The 16,470-nt window shown below is 44.9% G+C and overlaps 1 protein-coding gene across 2 annotated transcripts in view; it reads right to left on the bottom strand.

Moving 5' to 3' along the window:
* The window catches only part of CDH11 (cadherin 11), a 147,959-nt gene that overhangs the window by 124,197 nt on the left and 7,292 nt on the right, over positions 1-16,470 (bottom strand). The gene's annotated exons all lie outside the window — the stretch shown is intronic.

Raw genomic sequence — 16,470 nt, 5'->3', positions numbered from 1 at the left:
CTACAGGAGGCAAGTGACAGGTGCCCAGAACTCAGAGCTTTCAGTGGCTCTGAGAGTGGTGTGGTTCTGGAACATTCAGCAGCTCTGATTCACTCAGGTATATTATTCTATTTCTAGCTCATATCATCTTGGCTCCTTCTGGGAGAAAGCCATGGGGCAGCACGTCTAAGAAATGTGGACAAGAGGGCAGGGGAGAGTCTGGGCTGAGACATGACCTTACAAATTCCGTGGAAGTGTCACTATCTAAGCATCTTGGTTACTCAGCAGATCCGGTATACCTGGGCCCCTGCTTGAACTAAGCAACCCTAGAGACGCACCTGGATATATACATCCATGCACATATGTAACGATATAGGCACCACGCGCATGTGTAACTTTTTGTTTACGCTTGGGGAATTGTTAAAGGTACTGGTCTCCCTATAAGGCCCTTTGGGAGAAATTCTACTGGCCTCAGTGTCAAGAAATGTTTTGTCTCACCTGGACACTAATGTATTATTATTCTGTGGTGCTTGTATAACCCTCGGTGTTTCTCCAGTTGCTTGGTTACTAGGAAACAATGCTCTATGTCATAAATTATGGTATGCTCTTTGTTCTATCTTTCCACCTTACTCTTACTTTCCCTTCATCTTAATTTCTTTAAAACTTCCCTTTCTTGAAATCTTAGCACGTTGCTGGTATTTATGAAGGCCACTTCAACACCTCTTGAGAACAGGAAAGGCCATAAATAAATGGACAAGTAAATAGGCCACACTGTTTGAGCTCCTCACATGGCCAACCACTGGGAATCCAATCACCTTTCTCCTGGCAGTCTGCCCAGAGCTTTAGTTAAACCCGAACAAACACTAATTCCTTATTAAGAAAGAGTTGGTCCTTACATCCATCCAAGGAGCATATACTCAAAGAACAGTCTTCTAGCTAATTAATTTTGCTTTCCGTTATTCAACATTCAAGAGGCCTTTTTAAGGTTTCTAAATGTGCGCAGTATAGCATGTATCAGAACATGCTGAAATTACCAGTTTAATTATATCCTTGTCCCCCAGACTTTTAGAACTTTGAAGCTAAGGACTACGATAGTTCTCTCTCTCTCTCTCTCTGTGCCTAGTACCTACCCCTGTGGCTATTCCTCAGTCGACATGTTGTTAGATAAATGGATGCTTGCTAAAATAACACCAGCACACACGTGTGCACGTCTGTACACATCACATATATTTATGCACGCGTGTACCTATATTGCCATCCACTACACAAGCGCCTCTCAAGCAAATCTCCCCAGAACCTGCGAGGCAGTGTATTATTATTATATGTAGGGTAGTTAAGTAATGCACACATTCACAGAGCTCTTATGGGGCAGAGCTGAGCTCTGAGTCCACATCTGCCTTACTCCTAGCTCTTCCCAGGCTGCCGTATTTCTTCTCAGTGTGACGTCATAGTGAATCTCAAGACAGAATCACGAGTAATTGGTGGTACACAAAGATGTCTCCAGATATGGAGAACAGATGAGGTACAGTGAGATGGGTAAGGCCAAGCATATCCTCATGCTGTTAAGAGGAATAGTGTAGTTTACATCACTTCACGCTCATCATACTATCTGGTAACTCTACTACAGGATCTAAACTAACTTCTGGCTTTGGGAAAATGGCACTTACTGTGTGTGACGGTCAGTTTAATGGGTAACCTTGGCTAGGTGATTGTCCCGAGTCATACCAACACTAATGGAGGTGTTTTGTAGATGTCATTAGAGTCTATAATCAGTTTACTTAAGTAAAGAAGATTATTCTTGATAGTCTGGGTGGGCCTGACTTAACCAGTTGAAAACCCTTCAGAGCAGAACTGAAGCTACTCTAATGACGAGAAAAGTCTACCTGGGGACTGCAGCCATGGCTTCCTGCCCACCTGTCCTGTGGACTTCAGACTCGCCTTGCCAACCCTCGCAGTTGCTTGAGCCAATTCCTTTCAATAAATCTCCTGATCTATGTGTATCCTACTGGTTGTTACCCTCGGTGTATCCTGACTGATACCCGATGTGTACATCAGCATTTATAGATAGGAAACTTCAGGCAACTTCACACTCAAGGGACCAGAAGAGGCTCTACAACCTCTGCTAGCAGCCAGCAATGCACTCTAACTGCCCTGAATGGCAGTCTTCTTACTTATGCCCAAAGGCCAGATTTCAACTGGCTCAATAACAAGAATGCTATGCCTTTCAGTTTGCACTTTTTTTTACAAGTTCTTGGAAAAAGTAAATCATAGTAGTTTATTATGAAGCCATTGTTGCAGAAGAGCATATGGATGATATCGCTGTAAAGCCTCTTTTCATTAATGCCTTTATCTGGTTGCTTAACAACAACAACAAAAAAGTTTCAGCTATGGAGAAAAACATATGTAGGTTTTCAAACTATGATTTTGGCACTGGAGAAGTGATTAATAGGCAAGAGAATGTATTAGTGTAAAGAGCAAGGGTTTGAGCTTCACGGGTTCTGAAATGAATGACTCTGGACAGATTAGTTTCTTTAAGCCTCAGTTTCCTCAATTGTGAAATAAAATATGCACACAAGTCTCTATGAATTGTCTCTCTACTTGCTAGGGCCCTTCAAAAATGCATCTTTCAGACTGATCTCCATCCTCTAGGGCAGAGCTTCTGAATTTCAGCACTATTGGGCAAGGTAATTATTTGTTGGGGGAAAGGTACTGCTCTGTATATTACAGGATGTTTAGCAGCGTCCCTGGCCTCTACCCACTAGCTACCGCTATGACACCCCTACCCAGTGGTGACAACCAAAGATGTCTCAGACCTTGACAAATGTCCCCTGGTGGAACATCATCCAGGTTGACTCTAGGAGTGCAATCATTACAATTATTTTTTTCTTTTGCTTTTTAAATTTTTCTTTAAAAAATTAAGTATAAAATATATAGAGAAGAGCATAGTTCTATGAATTCTTACTAAGGGAACATGACCCCGTTATCAGCCCTATAGCAAAGAACAGAACACACTGTGACCTCCCCTACCCTCCACAAGAAGCCCCTGATATTCTCTCCTTTTGTAACTACTGGGGACTTTGAGGCAGTGAAACTGAGGTATAAATTTTAAGTCATAAGAGGAAATTCAGAATGGGAGTTTGCAAACTGGTTTCCGGTGTGATTTTTCCCAGGGAACAAAGCCATACTAGAATAATAATCTAACTGGAAACCACAAAAGGTAGCAGGTGAGCCACCCAAATGCAGAGGAAGCTTGCCTGGAATATTGGAGGGGTACAACCATGGGAACCCTTGTAGGTTTTTTTCCTTCCAACCTGAAAATTCAGCTTGTCTGACTCAGTGGAGAAAAGAAATGTTGTCAAAAGAGACCAAATGTAGAAGGGCGGGGGGGGGGGGGGCGGGGGTGAGATTGTGCAGCAACAGCTGGAAGAACCAACCTGGCCAATGTGGCATCTTCAGGGAATCTGAGGAATGGGATGTGTCCCCGGGTCTTATGACATTCTTCTCCTTGTTATTCCTAAGTTCCCTGGACACTAGAGAAGGGCGGACCAACATACTCGAGTCGACACGCTTTCAGAGGTTTCTTTAAAACAGCCTTGCTAGTCCGGTTACAGGAGATATTTAAGTTCTACTCAGAGGGCAAGAAAATATCCGGGCAGCAGGCCAGGATGACACTCCTTCTCTGAATATATAATGTTAATGCTGTTGGGCATTTACCAAATTGCCCGCATTCATCTGTGAGCTGCTGGAGAAGGAGCTCTGTCTTTTCATTTTTCCTACCCCTACAGCATCTCACGTTGGGGCTGGACTATGGTAGGTGCTGAGCTAAGAGAAGCGGAGGTGCAGAGACCAAGAGGTCGCCATGTGGAAAAGTAGGCCAGATGTCCCGAGATGCTGAAGGCCTGTATCCAGTCCAACCGGGAGCCAGACCTCACAGGAACTTTCAAATTACACAGCCCCAAACGTCCCCCTTCTCTCTCAACTCTTCTGAGCTAGATTTTCTGTAACCTGTAGCCGCCACAACCTGCTGGGTGCCAAATACTCAAGAGGCTGTAAGTGTTGGAGCTAACAAAGGTCAAAGGCCTCTGATCAAATGCAGGAAGCAAGGAGGAAAGAGAAGAAGGATGAATCTTAAATGTCAGAAAAGAAATGACAAGAAATGAAATCGGGACAATAGCAAAATGAGAAAAACGGCCGTATTGACAGAGGAGCCAGAAATCAAATCAATAGTAATTGGCCATAGATTAGATGTGAGGTCTCAGAAATGAGGCCCCTCGAGATTTATGTTTGTTTTTTCATTTGCCTCTGCTTGGATACCTCGGTAGGAGAATGTCTGTATCACTGGAATATGGAATACAGGAAGAGGATCATATTTAAAGGTTTGCTAAGTTAGGTTTGGAATGCAGTCTGGGGACTCGCCAGTGTTAGGACGGTAGGTGAAGCTAGGAAGTCTGTGAATCATCCCAGCAAACCAGTGTGACGGGAGAAGAGCTGGTGTCTGGAATAAAACACTAAAGAAAAAAAGCACAAAGAATCTCCAATATTTAACAGAAAAGGCTGAGATGGGTGTCCAACCAAGATAACTCAGAAAAAAAAAATTATTTTTTCTGGGGCAGAGAAACATCTTAAGAAAATTGAAGAGACTGGATTTGGGGGAAGTTGAAGGGAGAGGCTCTCCCCCCACAATGGCATTTATCGGGCGACCCAAGATGGGCAGGTAAACGGCTGTGTTTATTGCCCCCTGAGAAAACAACTCCACATCCTTCCACCACAGCCTGTACCTCTTAACCAAGGGATTTGATGTAAATATCTCTTCCTGAGATGTAGGTTGAGTCACTTTTTTTCTTGTCACAGGCAAAAATCTGATCCCTTTCTCCCCCAAAGCAATCCCTCAGATATTGTGGGCTATACTTTATCAGGCATCATCTCAAAGCTTCTATCTATCAACCAAAGGAATTATGTTCTGATAATTTTATCCTTTCCAACCATTTACTTCTACAAGCTTGTGCTACACATTCACTGACTTCTCAGAACCCGCAAGAGACACAACTATTCTCCTAATACATCCTCTCTAAGAAGGACTTTCCTTGGAATAAAGGCAATGAACTCCTTCCCCCCAGGTGACACGGGCATGAGCCAGCAAGTGCCGTGACAAAGAGGACCCAATTCTGTCCTGGAAGAGCCCTGGATTCACCTGTGATGCCAGTCAAGGTCTTCTTCCTCTAGGAGATCCAACTCTCAGGATAGTGGTTGGGATTTCCCATCATTACTTATGAAAAGTGTCGGCCATGATACTAATACCTTGTCCTCCTCTCTCCCTTCCTTCCTTCCTGGTCACTTTTCTTCTTCTTCTTTTTTTCTTTTTTTCATTCTTCCTCCTTCCCTTCCTAGTCATCACATTTCAGGCCCCTAATAATGCTAAACATCCTCACAACTGGCTTCCTCATGTGTACCAGGAGTACTCAGCTGGGATGGGCAGAGGCAGCGGCTCTCATTACCAAATGTCAGTTACTTCCTAATGCATCACGTCCTGATTTACACTGTCACTACAGAAAAATAGTTTTTTTCATTTGTTTTTATTTTATTTTCTGCTCCCTCAAACTAGAATATAAGGTCCATGAGAGTAGAAGCCGTCTGTCATGTCCACCCTTACATCTCCAGCCTCATTACTTTATTGGCGTCCCATGAATACTTGCTACATGGATGGACGACACATTTCTAGTGTAATGTATTTTGCTTTGTACTCACAGGTGTCCCACATCTTAAAGTCAGGTTGCAAGGCCTAAAGCTTGTGTCACTCATAGCTCACTCATACCTTTGAAAGCCATGATTATCTCTGGTTGTAGATAAGAATGACCTTGGCTGGTCATGCCCTTTCTTTGGATCCCTCTGTTAGATCCAGCTTTGGGGTGGAGGTGGAGATTCAGGAATGCTGCAATCAAACTAAGAAGAGTGAAAGAAGGTGGCTCCTGCAGCTGTGGTATAAAAGGTGCCACGACGGGCACCTGGGCGGCTCAGACAGTTAAGTGTCACACTCTTGGTTTCAGCTCAGGTTATGATCTTGGGGTCCTGGAATCGAGCCCCACTTTGGGTTCTGTGCCCACCTCACAGTCGACTGGAGATTCTCTCTCTCTCTCTCTCTCTACTTCTGCCCTTCCCCCTCTTCCCCTTCTACAATAAATAAATAAATCCCTCAAAAACTGTCCTTTGAAAAATCAAGACTTGCACTCTCTATACGGTATCTACTAGGTGCATGTGGCTACTGAGCACTTGAAACGTGCCTATTCCCAACTGCGATGTGTTACACATACACACACCAGATTTCAAAGATATAGTACAAGAAAAAAATAAGAGATAGCATATTAATAATTTTATATTGATTGCATGTCATAATATTTTGGATATGCCGGCTTAAATAAACTGCATCATTAAAGTTGTCACCTATTTCCTTTTTAGTTTTTTAATTGGACTACTGGAGACTGTAAAATTGCATATATGGTTCACATTTGTGACTCGTATTACATGTTTCAAGGACAACACTGGCTTGAAGAGCTAACCCCTTGGAATTTCAATTATAAACATGTAAAAGCTCAAAAACAAAGGATTTGGTGGAGAAAATTGAGTTCTTAACATCTTCACAGTTACGCAAATATGATTCATCCTAGGAAAGAGACCACTATTTATGTCAATTTCTTTAAAAGGAAAACATGAAACCTTCAAAAGCAATGGAAAAGCTAGTTCTCATCAAATCCAGGGGAGTCTGGGGCACCTGGGTGGCTCAATAGTGGACTGACTGGCTCTTGATTTCAGCTCAGGTCATGTCTCAGGGTTATGGGGTGGAGCCCCACACGGGCTCTGCTCTGTTTGTCCCTCTCCCTCTGCTCCTCCCTCCACCTCATGTGCTCAATCACTCTCTCCCTCTCTCTCTCCCTCTCTCTCTCTCTCTCCCTCTCAAATACACAAAATCTTAAACAAATAAAAAATCCAGAGGAGGCTTTGGTGTGTAAGAGAGAAACAACAGCTTAGTAAACTGGAGTGGAAGGAACAGAGGGGAACCATTTGAGCCACTGAACTTGGGTACAAAGTCCACGTTGTCACTACTAGCTGTGTACCCAGATGTACACAAGCTCACTGCACCTTCACTTCTTCTCTGCAGAGCAGAAATGATAATACACGTCTAACTCACAGGGTTGCTGCTGACATTTATCAAGTACTCACTTGGCTTTGCACGTGTCCTTGTCATGCCAATGGTGCAGATAAGGAAACTGAAGCGAAAAGAACTCATATACGCCTGGCCAAACTGCTCAAGACTGGTGGCAGTGGAATCTGAGCGCATTTAGTTGTTTAGTCTGAACCTTTTCAGCTCTTGAGCTTTTAATCACTCAGATCAGGTTTCACTGCTGTCATGAGAGCTGAGTGAGACCATGAATTTTTTTAAGGGATTTTTTTTTTTTAAGATTTATTTATTTGAGAGAGAGAGAGAGAGAGCACGTGCCGGAGTTGGCGGAAGGGCGGAGGGAGAGGGACAATCTCAAGCAGACTCCCCGCTGAGCGTAGACACATGAGGCTCCATCTCATCGCCCTGAGATCATGACCTGAGCTGAAATCAAGAGTGGGCCACTTAACTGACTGAGCCCTTGAGATAACAAATTTAAGGCACGTGCGAAGGCCCTGGGAAGCAGCCGTTTCTTTGGTTGTTGAATGGCACAACAGAGCATGGACAGGATTTAGTATTAAAGTCATTCTGGGCCCCCATCAGTTCAAAATAAAGACCCAAACAGATGAAGAGGAACCTAAGTGGACTCTGGAAACTCTGATATATTGGTAGCTATCCGGAGCCTGTAAGTTTGTTGAGTGTTCTGGGGAAATATATTCAAAAGTTCACCTATGAAATAGGAAGCCAGAAGAATTCTGGCCTCAGAGATAACTAATACGCTTAAAATCAGTTCCTACATGCTCAGTATAGGGAATCACTTATACATATCTTTCCTATTCCTCCTCACACTCTGTTGGATTTCTGGGTGCACTTATGCAGATCCAGCATCAACTCACAGTATCTTTTATTTAAGGTAAAGCATAAATTTCATAGAGATTGAACTATTTACATAAAGCATTTCTGGTTCTTGAAAGGAGCCCAGCAGGGCACTGGGAATGAGGCAGAGGCAGAGCCAAACAATGGTGAAAGACTAGGGAATATTCCTAACTGGCTGAGCCGCTGCCAGGAATGGCCCCTAGGAATTTCCCAAAGGGTGTAGCTGGGTCCAGCATGCCGGGTGACCTCCGTCTACACATCCCCACAGCACAAGGTCACTTCACGGAGGAACAGTCACATCTCAGTAACTATCCAACCTGGCACCTCTTGTAATAGGCTTGATTATTTCAGACAAACTCATTTCTTGTCCAATTTGATAGGAAAATAAAGTTGTATTAGCACCACGAGTGCCATGTGAATGGCATCCTCAATGCTCTACTGTAGCAAACCCAACTGAGCCTTGAAAAGAGGTTCAACACAGGTAAAGTTACGGTCTCCAAAATCGCTCTGTTTTGCCTCCAAATCAGCCCTGCCTGGGAAGGCGCGCTCAGTGGGCCGAGCTGATACAATCAATGTAACTTTCTCGGAAGGAAACCATCTTCAGAGAAAATGTTAATCAAATCGTTTCCCATGCAAATGTAAAAACAGGGGAAACAATACTGGAGATAGTATCAATATTTTCAACATTAAGCAAAGACAGGCAATCCTTGAAGAGTGATGCTATTTCCATGAATTTAATCAATTCACATTCTTATCCGCAAAGCTTCTGTAACTTGCCTTTGTTTTTACAACCATTAATTTAAATGAGTCAAGGGACAGGTTTTGGAGGCTCTTTGCCAGAACTGAGAACGAAGTCCTGAGTTCCCAACAGCCAATTGTCAATTTGGTTTTCATTGTCCACATACAAATCTGAACCCCTGGAGCTGGGTTAAGAAGAGAATAATGCACGTATTCTCTGGGTCAAGCAGGGTTGCCAGAGCTTTTTTATTTTTTTATTTTTTATTTTTATTTATTTATTTTTTTTTTGCTGGGCTGTCCTTCCAGATCCTCCTGTGGGGAGGCAATTTTCCCTTCGAACCCTCTTCTACTACAAAAGAGGGAACTTGAGTCCAGACCAGGGAGGCAAGTTTCCATCTCTTGTCTCACAGTGAGTTGGTTAACAAAGAAGGAATGGGCAAAGGATAGATCAAGAGGTAGATAAATGAAAATGTTCCAAGAATATTAGAGCGGATAAAGAAATACCCAGCACAGAGGCCCTGACGCCTTTGTCTCTCAGAACAAGACTTTGTCATGTTGCTGTTTGCAATTTCATTTGTTCTTAAGTCCTAGCTTAGAGAGACAAATGTGAAGCCTCTTAAAATCCAACGTAGGTGATTCTCTTACCTCTCAGAAGCCTGGGCCCTTATTAGTAGGAGTCAGTGCAGATACAGCGTGACTCTCCTCTCTCACCTTTTATATACTTTGTGCCAGATCCTGATGCCACACAACTCAAAGTGGAGAGTGCCCACGGATGGGCAAAGACTGGCTTTAGATGCCTCCTCTTAACAGTCCCTAGAATTACACTCTAAACCGTGGGTGCAAAATAATGTTCTGAAGTGACACTACTGGGGCAACTTCATCTATGCCAGGGCTGGAAAAGAACCAAAATTTTAAGAGAAATCATGGATCTTGGAAGCATAACTTCTTTCCCGTGTAGCACGTCTCTCCAAGTATTTAAGTCGTATGAGCACATCACAGAAAACGTGACAGTCTGTGTCACCTTCAAATCTTCCCAGGTAGGGAGAGAGCCAAGAACCCATCAATCCTAGAAACATTAGAAGAGCCACAGGAAAAGCTTTCTGGATCTTTCAGGCCTGAGTTCAAATCCTTTGCAACAATTTATCTGTGTGACCTTGGGTCTCCAGTTTACGAGGCTGGGAAGAGGCGATGAGGTAATCCCTGGAAGGCCAAGTCCAGGGCACTCCACATGCCCTTCACCAAACTTCAATCCCCACTCCTCATCGAGACGATCTGTAGCAAGTCTCATGAATCTACCCTTCAACGCCTCTTACCTCCCTACGCCCCTACAACAGAGCAGTGGAATCTCTGCTCAAAACCCTGCTGGTTCACCTATTAACTGCGCAGCACTGGGGAAAGTCATTTAACTACCTCGAGTCTTGGTTTCTATGTTTTACAAATGGGGATAATTATAGTCTCTACCTCACTAAAGTTGTGGCAAGGGCGGACTGAGATAATTTACGGGAAGTGCTGCGCCCGGTGTGTGCATATAGTAAATGCTCAGTGCACATCAGCGATTGTGATTCGGCTGCCACCCTAGGTGCTGCTTCATCATCTCTGTTGTAATCCCCTTCCTGCTGGCTTCCCTGTTTAGGATCTCTGTTCTTTCTATCAGTAATTCTCAATGCTGTTCCAGAAATCATTTAATAAAGCATTCAACACATCACTCCCCTACTCCAAACCCTTCAAAGGCTCCCTAGGGCCTAGGGATTGAAGTCCAAAGTGCTGAATTTGGCATTCAGCATACTCCAGAGTCCCAACCTTATTACCCTGCAGGCATACTCTGCCCACTGTCGCTTGCTGGCATACTGTGCTCGGGAAAATCCAGGCTGTGCCTTCACCTCCTGGTGTTTCTGTTCACATGGCTTTCTCCAGAATGCTGAAATGTGATAGTCGGAAAGCACCAAGTCAACGGATTTGTGGAAGATTGGGAGCCAGACCATTTTCGAGCTGGAAAAGGCCCCAATGGCCACTTTACAGATGAGGAAACTGAGGTTAATTGGCCTGCCCAAGGCCACACAGCTATTCATCAGCAATGTCAGAGTGGCACTAGGCTGGTCCGCCTAGAGGGAGGGAATCACCAGGCAGCCTATTAGGGATAATTCATCAGCAATTGGCAGCAAACTTGCTGACAGGTGATCTTACTCCATTCGTGAGAAATGAGATGTTATGCAGCCAATAGGCAAAGGACCCAAGGCATGCCTCTCTAAGTGAAAACTGGGTGCCTCTCTGGATTGTAATGCAGAGCACGAGAGCAATGGGGTTGATGGGGAGAGGGCAGCCGAAATAATTCCATAGGACCCATCCCTTACTTCAAAGACACATCCTCTCGGGCTGCATTAGTCTCCTGACTAATGCTCCCAAATGCACTGCTGAGATTTGCTGAAGTTGAAGATTCTTTGCGATGTTTGCGGTAGGAGCAGTGATGAATAAAACACAAGAATCACCAATGTATTATTTCGAAGGCTAGAGTGCCCAGCTTTAACTGCTACGCTGCAATTTTTACTCTAAGATAATAATACTAATAGTGACACTTCATTTATATAGTGCTCCTTAGGTTCCCAAGAATAATATAACAATGAAAACTATATCTTATACTACAGTTGTGTCTGTATATGAAGCATATAATGGAGCAAGCCAGTTCAAGAGCAATCTCCCATCACTATTGGGATACTTGAGGTCAAAATGTTCTGCGTTGGAAGTGTTTGCATTAAATAACCTCCGATTTTTCAGCTTGGGTTTGGATTTTAAATACGATTTTGCTGCTACTGCCCATGAAATATTTCATAAAACCTTTAAATATGTTTTTAAACATTTAAAACCTTTAAGTACGCATGCTTTAATAGGTAACTAGAAAGTTGATACCTACTAACACAGCTACCTGCCCAGCTTCACCTCTCTGGTTAGTCATCTGTGGTTTGTGGTCTGGATTCGGGTCCACAGTGACCAGTCAGGAAGCAGGACATAGAGGACTTGAAATGCATGGCTCCACGAGTCCTGGGCAGCATGGTGATAACAGAGTCAGGTGTAGGCAAGGGGCCTCATCAGCCACAAAACCGAAGCCATTCGATATTCAACTACCTGGCCCATTAGGCAGTTCTGACATTCTGAGCTTGCCCTGAAGGCTTCCCTCTCTGGAAGGGTGATTTCCTAGAAAGGTGGGTCAGGAAAGTGATCTTGGGATGGTATGAGGCCCACCTCAGAGGCAGCTTTTACCTGTCTGTCCTTGCTGCTCCAAATCGCCTCGCTGTCCGGGCTCCGACAGCTGTCACCTGATCATCTTATCCTTGGGCCAACACAGAGGCCCTGCTGCCAGGAGCTGGGTACGGGAGCTGTTCCCTCCAGAAGGGGGATGTGACTTGGGGCTACTAGCTCATTCTATGGGGGCATCTTTCACACTCCCATCCATGCTTGGAGAGTTTCTATGTATTCCCTCCGGCCTTCTCCCAGCTGTTTGGCTTTGAATTTAGCATACTCTCTACTACCTAGCTGGGTTAGGGTTCCAATTTGGATCCTTGTCCCTGAATCTGGCCTTAGTTTCCTCTGGATAATATTTTTGGGAATTTTGCATTGGCATCCATGGGCCGCCTTCCCATACAACCTGCCCTGTCCCTTCCAAGAGACCAGTTACATACACACGACTCACAGTTACGCCGTCTGCCAGAGACTTCCACGGAAATCCCACCTCATCTACTAAGCCATCTCAGTAGGCTTCAGCATCGGTCCTGACATTTTGCCTAATTCTTGCTCAAATTAAACTATCCCATGTTAATAAAGACTCCCTCTGACCTACTCTCATACCCTAGCACCTGATTATCAACATTTTCTTCAGCATTCAAAAGGAGCTCAAAGCCCGATACCCCACTCAGTATTGCAGTGGATAAGATTTCACACAATAGTCCTGCAGAAACACAGGGAAATGAAGCCACTGGGGTTTCTTAGTTCAAGGCAACAGAAACAGACTTTGGGTAGCACGTTCCTCAGAAGATGGACAGGAATGTCAGGGAGCCTGTAGACCAGACACAGTCATGGAACAGGTGGGTGAGGGCACCTCACCTGCCTCTGCTGGACATGGGCAGTTACAGACGTGGGCCTCCTGCCACGGTGGCCACGGTGAGCTGTCCACGGCCAGTGGTTACGCATGTGTGTGTGTGTGTTTGTGTCTGCATTTATGTAAGAAACTGAATCCACATTTAAAACACACCAAGAAGCTGGTGCTGAGTCTGTATTCTTCTAGCTTCCAGGAGGGCGAGGAAAGCAACTCTCTGGCCCTTCAGGCCTCTGGAGGAGAAGCGATGCTCTTCTCTCTATTGAGAATCTTACTGTGAGCTACTCTCCAACACAGGAAGGGGTTCCAAAGCTCTGCAGCCAAACAAACAAACAAGCAAACAAGATGACAAATACGCAGAACAAGGAATGACTAACATGTCAAATATTGTATCCCAGGCTGCTGAATACTGAGAGGGAATTGTCTTGTTTAATAAGATTCCACCCCTGCTCCTATTCTGGTTATTTTTATTGTTGTTGTTGTTTTGTTTTTAACCCAGCACGGTTGGGGACTAAGTAAAGCAACTTGGAGTGTGAGGCTAGGACACATGACAGAGACTCTGGATCACAGACTAAGGAATTAAACTTGAAAATGTTTGGGGAGACGATCCGTGGACTGAACCTAACAATATGAAGCATAACCGAGACATTAATAATCACAGCAATCGGGGATCCCTGGGTGGCCCAGCAGTTTAGCGCCTGCCTTTGGCCCAGGGCGTGATCCTGGAGTCCCGGGATCGAGTCCCACGTCGGGCTCCCGGTGCATGGAGCCTGCTTCTCCCTCCTCCTGTGTCTCTGCCTCTCTCTCTCTCTATCTACGTCTGTCATGAATAAATAAATAAATAAATCTTAAAAATAATAATAATAATCACAGCAATCCGATCCTGGGCACTGGTTTAGGCACGTTTATATATTAACGGTGATGACTATCAGAGCCACCCTATAGGGTAGATGTCATTAACCGAGCGCACGGATGGGGAAATGGAGAGATGGTTAGAGCGACCCTCTCCGCTAAATGTGGCAAGGCCAACCCCGGCAGCAGGGCAGCCTGACTCCAGCGCCTGTGCTAACAACCACTAAAGGTGCCTGTCATGTCTTACGTGCACAGCGACAGGTGGGGAAATGTGACTTAACAGCAGCACATAAGGAAAAACAAATAAACAAATAAACTGTGGAGCATAAGTCCTCTGGGTGATGTGACTGGCAATAAAAGCTAATGTAATGTAGCCTCAGGCTGCAATAAAAGAAGTGTGTGGAAAGGAGGGGACAGGCTAGTGTTTAGCTGCCTAGATCTTTGTCTTCAGTCCTTCCCTCCATGGAGGCTAGAGCAAAACCAAATGGGGTAGGTGCTCACTCTGGAGATGTTTAAGGCTGAGGAAAAGGTACCTGGAAGGCAATAAATACTGATAACTGGAATGCGGACGAGGAACGACCTCCATTCTGCATGGCATCAAAGGCTTGTATCGAATAATATGACCTCTGGAGAGATAGTTTGGCTCTACCTAAGGAAATATTTCTAAAAAAGGAAAGTTCTCAATGCCTTGATGGTTTGCACCGGGGATAATGCACCGCATACCACGGATGATGCTCCAGCCATCATGAGTCCACGGCGGTCGCGAATGCCTTCCTTCCGCAGACCATCTTCGATCGCTGCCCTAGTTGGGGCTCATCGGTCCGATGGCCCCATTTGTTTGTACTTCCTTTGCTGCACTTACTGTTTGTAGCTTTGCGTTTTTATAGACAGACCTATGTTCTGCACCACTGATGATGTAGCAGCTCCCTGGGGGAAGGCCTCAGGATTCGACAATTTCTGTGTGCCCAGCCCAGAGCCTTTCATTAAAGTGGGTAACAAAGAAATGGGTTTGAAATCGAGTTCAAATCCAGCCTTGCCAGAAAGCCCTGTGAAGGCTTGCAAGAGGTGACAGGGGCGGGGAGATCCACTCTGCTCTGTTATCTATTCAAACATGGAATGGAGGTAGTAATGATAGTGACTGTGAGGTGGGACAGACCCGAGGGCCAAGGTCAAATGGTACAGTCTGCCAAATATTATCAAATGACATTGGATCGGCGGATTATGACTTCCAAATAGAGATTCACGGAAAGCCCCATGTTTGGGTGTCACAACTTAACCGCCTAATGACGGAACTGGTTGTATTTTTGTGGGTGTAGATAGATAGATAGACAGATAGACAGACAGATAGATAGATAGATAGATAAATAGATAGATAGATAGATGACGGAGGTAGCGACAGGTTTGAATAAAAATCAGACCACTAGTAAACCTATTCTAAAAAACCCCACAAAAACAAACTTGCCCATAGATACTGGTAAGAGATGAGTTAAGAGCCAAGATTGCGCCCAGTTCTTGCTTTGTCTGCCCTACATGACCCTGTGATCTTAGGCAAGTCGTGGCTTCTCTCTGGGTCCCCGGACCCTCATCTCTAGCTGAAGGTGGACTGAAATAGCTGATAATTCCATTAATGACCTCACACCAACCGATTCTTACGTCGTAAAGTGGAATGTCCACTCCTCGCTCGGGAAGCAGAAGGTCCAATCATTGTACAGAACTTTTGTCATCCGCTTTAATGAAAGGCTCTGGGCCTGCGTTTTTCAATTACCAGTTGGGGAACACTGGGAATGTCTGTTTTCGGATGTTTTCGTTCTGTTTTGTTTTCCTTGCAAAGTCTTACCAGTTCATAGAGACACTACGGGGAAGTCTCTTATTACATAGAATGTTCTTAGCTCGGAGCCTGAAATTAACTAAATGCTCAACAAACGCCGGATTTTCACTATTATCTGATACTGATTTTCAAATATTTGCAGGGCTGTCGGGAGGGGGAAAAAGTGATGGAGAGCAGGGAGAAAGAATAACTAACAATTAGGAGAAAGTCACAAAAGAGGGGCATTTTAGGTCCTCCTATGCTAGGGAATTTTAATGAACAGAATTAATGGGTCATAGCTACTGGGATGGGTTCCCTGAGAGGTAGTTAGCAGGCTGTCATGAGGACATGTACGAAGCTGCGGGATTAATGGCCAACAGAGCTCATGCTGAAAGAAAAGCTAGACCAGAAGATCTCAGAAGCTCCTTTAATGGTTAAGGTTTGGGGTCTCTATGGAGACACAGGGTCCGAGAAGTCCGCTCAGCTCTCGGTCCAGCTGTTTGTCTCTAGCCATCCAGGGAGGCACCAGCTTGCAACATGCATCACATACAGTAGAAAACTCCTGGGCGTGTGGATTCAGGACAGACTGGGAAGGCTGGCTTTCCTTCCTCAAGCCCCGGAAGCCTAGACAAGGGCCCAGAACCCTCCTGAGACTCAGTTTCCCCATTTGTACAATGGAAATGCTCATACCCTGCCCACAGCATGAAGGCGTAGAACAAACGAGGTGTCAGGTACAGCCCCTGGCACATGGTAGGGTATGAAAAAGTTAGCTCTTCTTCCCTCCTTTTCCCAGGCAAGCACAGGAGGGTATTTCCTTTCCTTGCAAGGCACACCCAGGAGGGACTTTGGGCCTGGGGTAGAAACACATGACACACAGAGGGCTACAGATGGGACACAGCAGGACACCCCGGAAGGTCCAGGAGCCTTGGAAAGCCTGGCCTGACTGTGCCACTGACTGTGAAAACAGTTGGAGAACCA

Source organism: Canis lupus, chromosome 5 (assembly GCF_011100685.1).
Source record: "Canis lupus familiaris isolate Mischka breed German Shepherd chromosome 5, alternate assembly UU_Cfam_GSD_1.0, whole genome shotgun sequence".
Lineage (NCBI taxonomy): Eukaryota > Metazoa > Chordata > Mammalia > Carnivora > Canidae > Canis > Canis lupus.
The sequence above is the reverse complement of the archived record's forward strand: the minus strand, read 5'-3'. Positions and strand labels throughout refer to the sequence as shown.